Genomic DNA, 5,817 nt, shown 5'->3' with positions numbered 1-5,817 from the left:
TGTAAACTAAATAAAAATATTTTAAATTTTCTAAATCTTTTTTTCCTCTGTCACAAATATTATGTATATTATTGTGTTCCTAACTTATGTTTACTATTTGCTCACTGTAAGACTAGGAAGTAGGAATATAGTAGAACTGAATGTTCTCTTAAACAGAGAATTAATATAGCTTCATTAATCACTTGACTTTTCATTCATACAGTGTTAGTAATTTAATTATTGTTGGGACAAATTACCTAAGACCTTAAAGCTAAACAAAGAGTGGTTTATTTGGTTAAGAGATGTGGAGGGTTCAGCCTATGGCTGGCTGGCCTCAAAGCAGAAATCACCTGCTGAATGGTTGGAGCAGAGCAACGATGCTGGACCTAGGGCATCTGAGAAGCAGAAAAGGAAGAGCAAGGAAGAGTTAAGGTAAGAATGTGGAATTACAGGTCCTTCTCATAGGAGCACAACTGCTTTGCCCAGCCCACACTTCTTTTTTTTTAAATTAATTTTATTGTGAAAAAATTGCAATGAGACAGCTTCAAAATAGGTTGGTAGGAGAGTTACAACAATTAATACAATGCATATTGTTGTCTTTGTAGCAGTCATTCATAGCACAAGATGCAGACATTATATCCTGTCCAAACAGGATTAGTACAGATCTTTCTTCAGATTGAATTAAGAGAAAGTAGCTATATATCTATCCTAACTATTTTGTGTATACAGATACAGAATTGTCCATTTATATCACCTTTTCTGTTCAGTTTTGTCAGAGATGGGTATTCCATTGCCATCCAAATACTGTAGGTACATGAATTCGCAAAATATTCCAGTATTGTCCAGTACTACACAATCGTAGTGGGTTATCCACAGGACTGGTAATGTCCAAAACTGATGACTTCAGCCTTCCACAGCTCAGCATATTAACATGGCTTCACTGTTTATACCTCACTTCTACACTTTTCTGCTGGATGGTTAAGACCAAGATAAAGTAAACCTATATAACAAAAAATGTAACTTTTGTTTCTGACACAGTCAGTCAAGTCCCCTCTGGACTTATCCTGAAACCCTTACAGCACTTTATATATCCTTTGTTAGTGTCAATCATGTGGATGAGCCATGGCCATTGCTTGACCAATTTGCTCTTTGAGAAAGTCTGAGAGAATGTTTTCTCTCCATGTGACTCTCTTTAGGCACACACTACATCATTGATCACATTCCTCTGTGGCCACATAATCTCCTTGATTAGAAAATTTGGGGCACGACTGAGTTACATGATGTTACATGACACAGGTTCTCCTATGTCCTCAGTTCTCACTGAACTTGAAAGGCTAGGACAAAGACATTGGCTATCCTTGCAGCCCTTCTTTTTCTCTAATTTTTGGTCTGCTAACTTAGGTTGTTAACCCTCCAGAAGAGAAGCTTGTTATTACCCTACAACATGTACAGGTGGGCTTAACTACACTCTCTGTCTGAATATCAAACTTCTTAAGCATTCAAAAAAAAAAACAACATTTACTTGAGATACAGTCTGGCCATAATTGGTATGTCATGACAAGCAGTATGCATTTAGAACACCAGAATGACAGGCATTCCAAGTATGACCCCACTATTACACATTGCTATATTCAGTGCAGTCGCTCAGTTCACATGTATCAGCATATATAGTTAGTTAGCATGAGAATCCCACCCAGTAGCTGCTAGATTCAACAACCTGCTAATAATTGTCAGGAGCATTGCCTTACCCATCTTGTACCTATAAATGTATGACTTTGCCCCTGTCATGTTTCCTAGCTTTTCTCCTTGCCCTCTTTTCTTTCTCTAATCCTCAATTTCTTGCTTTCCTTTTAATTGTGTTATACCTTTCTATTTGTATTTCTTCTTTTGAGTTTCTATATTAGGGAGACTGTATGATGTTTACACATGTGGGTCTGGTTTATTTCACTTATGAGTATATCTTCAAGAGGCTTCCACTTAAATATGAAGGCTTCAAGTTTATCATTCTTTAGAGCTGAGTAATATCTTTTTCACCCATTCTTCAGGTGACGGGCCAGCCCACACTTCTAAGAACACATCCACTTACAAACTCATCAGTGGATTAATGAACTCATTAGCATAGCATCAGCCTTATCCAATCACTTTGCAAAAGGCCAACCTCTAAGCATATGAGTATTTAGGGGACATGTTACATATGAATATTACCATATCACAAAGAATACTGAAGTGAACTTATACATATTCTAAGAAATGTAAAGAATAGACCTTTACTTGACATTTTTCTCTTAGAACAAGACCTGGCATTTGTCAATTTTCCTTGCTCTTAAATTTCCATTTAGATAAATATTTAGAATTGGGACAAAAAATAAGCAATTGTTTCAGAGTCTTCTGAATGGATGAATAAATTACTTGAATTCGAGGATTTAAAATAAGACAATTGATTTCAAGAATGTGAAAATATAGGAAAAACAGTGTTGTTACTTGTTAAATGAAAGTATTTTTATTACCATTGATAAGTCTGAAAAGTTTAACTGATGCAATCCAAGGTAATTTCCCTCCAGTCTGAGGGATTCTAGATCATCCAGAAAAAAAAGTTATGTGCCACATAAAGGACAGAAGTAAGCCACAGGTACTCTTGCACCAAACCCAAATATTTTCCAAGTCATGCAGAGGCTAAAGTACAAATGCAGGCATGCCAGGAAGAATCTGAGTCTCTTATTATCATGCTTTTACTCAGCTAAAGGTATTTTGTCCTCATGTAACATATAGCACACACCCTTCTGCTTCTGTTGCAAGGATTCTACATGTCAGAGAAGAATCAGCCCACAATCAAACCCTCATGGGAGTGTTACAGAGTATTAGTGATTTCTCATTTTGGAGCTTTTGTATTGCATACATTCAAGGAGCACAAACGTTGCCTAATTCCATCATTTGTTATGTGCTGTGAGACTGGTGATGCTGACTAGAAAAGCTATAACTACTTCATTCTCTGTAGATTCAGAATTGAGGAAAATGAGTCATGTGCATATATTGTTTATGGGACATCATATGCAGATGAGGTATTAGAAACCACAATTGTTCCTAAAGGTAAGAAAAATAGGCTATAGCTGTTAAGGACTCTTGAATAATTCTTCAGTATTGACTTTGCAAACTGAATCACAGAAACAGTAACCAAGAGTGAATGATTTTTTATACTTTCTGACCTGCCATCATTAGTGAATATGATGTTCTTAATGTCACATCTAACTTTTCCAAGAAACTATTTGTCTGAGCACACTGAAATATAGTGAACACGGGGGATTAGCTGAGAAAATCACATCAATTGAAAGCCATTTTCAGCCCTGGTAATTTAAGAACAAAAATATGATTCTAAGCTAAGAGATATAGAAAATAACACAAAACAACATCAAAAAACACAAAAATGTGCTTAGCTGCAAAAATATCAAAACCACACAGTAATCTCCAGAATATCCATGACTATGATAGAGGAAGAATGGATGGATGATGGATGATGGATGGATGGATACACAAGGAGGCAGAAAAAGAGAAGAATTTTATTGAATATTAATTGTTTTCTGGTCATGATGTGCTTCAAATCAGAGGAATTGGTGGATGAAAATACATCAAAATAATTTGAACAATGTCCTTTTATGATCAAAATTTTAGTAGTGAAAAAAAGATTTCTAGGATAATAGAAAATGTATCGACCTTATGTTATGTTTTACAGCATCATCTTGTGTAAATATACTTATTTCATGAGGAATTTTGAGAGGGTATGACTGCTATTTCTGATAATATCTAGGACATGCCAGCATTCCAGGGCTCTTGCAGACTCAGACAGGAACTCCATCATTACCCGAGGGTCAAAAATGGCAAAGTGCACCTGTCCAATCATTCACTATGCTGCAATTTATTTGTAATCATTTTATCATTTTGTCTTTCTAGTACTTAATGTCTTAAAAGATAGCCTGAAAAATTGGTTTCAGTAAGTTATTTCAAATTCAATGGATTTTCATGTAAAATGTTGGATGATGCTTAAACTGTCTAGTTTTCCTTCCTTAGGTTGTGATAATAGTTTATTCTTTCCTCAGCGGAACAGATAATTCAAATTCCTAAATCGCTACCTAGGAAATTATCAGTATCTATTTTTAATTGATCAGTAATGATTGTATAACTTTGGTTGTTTTGATCTCTGTGTACAATGTATAATATTTAAAGGACTTCATAGTCTGTACATGTGTTTTAATTTTCTTATCACTGCTTTCTTGTACTCACTGCTTGTTTATTAATTAGTATAATTGCATAGCAAAATATATCTTTATGATGTGGTTGTATTGTATTCCATCTTTTGTTGTTTTAAAAAATATTATATATTATACACTCATGGTTATGTATTTACACTTTTTTACACATACAACTAAAAAGAACTATCATAAATCATGAACAAACATGCGATGGACAAACTGTCTATTTGAATACTATTACTTTTTATTAACTTTCAGAAAGCATGAGCTCACATTATACTTTACTACTTATTACAAACTTTGTCACTTTTAAAGATCAAACTTGTACAATGGGACCTGCATTTTATTTGCCTTTTACTTTTTTGTTATTATTTTTTGATGTATTTGGCTATTATAGGGTCTCACTAAGTAGCTTGAACGCACAGTGATCCTCCTGCTTGTAGCCTCCCCAGCACCGGGATTACAGGCCTGTGTCATTACACCTGCAGGGCTCTGGCCAGCTCAGCCCTCTGTGGGGGTGGGGCTGGCAGGTCATGTGAGGCCTAAGATGGAACAGCAGTCCCTGTGCTTGGCTAAGCTTGCCTAGGCAGGAGCTTTAGTCTGCTGATCCATCGCGCTGGCCCAGGACCTGCATTTTAACATCTTCTTGTCTGGTTACTATGATATGAATACTATTAATGACATTCATTACTTCTGAAATACTAGGGAGCTTCCAAATCACAATTTTAAATTTAAAATTAAAGGAAGCAAAAAAAAATCATTTCATTAATTTAGGAAAAATTATTTACCAGACTAGCAAATAAATTTCATTTTCTTTTGTTTAAAATTATGATATACATGACACAGTGTTTTCAAAATCAAATTAGAAGAAAAATATTGACAATAGCAATCCTTTGCATTTTATTTTGATGTTTTAATTTTGCTTTGTTTTTACATCAGCAAACAATTTAAACATTAGCAGAAATATAGTGGACTTTTGTGTATGTCCAACATTCGAACATGTGTTATTTTGTGGAAGACCTACTGATATATTTTGATTATTTAGCTTAATTTTTACATCTTCATAGTTTTCCAGTCTCTTATGAAAAAGTACATTAACTTCTAATCAAAGAAATCTCCTTTTAAGAGAAAAATGAATTTGGTCTTAATAGAGCTTATTTGAACAAGGAAATATTTTTGTAACTGTCATCATTCCAAATTAAAAAAGGTTTATAAATGCTATACTAGATTCTACGTACAAAGTACTTTTGCATAACAGAAGAAAAGAACTAACATAAGATCCCTCAATTGTATTTGACATTTGTTCTATAAGGTAACTTTTAGATAGATTAAAACATTTGCTTGGCTGGAAATTCATGAGCTATGATTGGTTGAAACTGGTTACTTAGTTATTAGAATGTAAAGAGGGTTGAATTAAATGTTATTTATGCATCAAACTAGGGTATGATTAAATAAGCAAAATGGCACTCTGGGCCAAATTGAGAAGTCAAGTTCAGAGATAGTTTAGGTCAAATTTACTTTGAGCATCACATGTGACCTATTTTTTAATCTCTTTTTAGTACCTCCAACTCAGTCATTTGTACTAATTTTTAAG

The sequence above is a fragment of the Octodon degus genome, unplaced genomic scaffold (genome assembly GCF_000260255.1).
Source record: "Octodon degus isolate 3935 unplaced genomic scaffold, OctDeg1.0 scaffold00149, whole genome shotgun sequence".
In the NCBI taxonomy this organism is placed as follows: Eukaryota; Metazoa; Chordata; class Mammalia; order Rodentia; family Octodontidae; genus Octodon; species Octodon degus.
Note: the sequence above shows the minus strand (reverse complement) of the source record.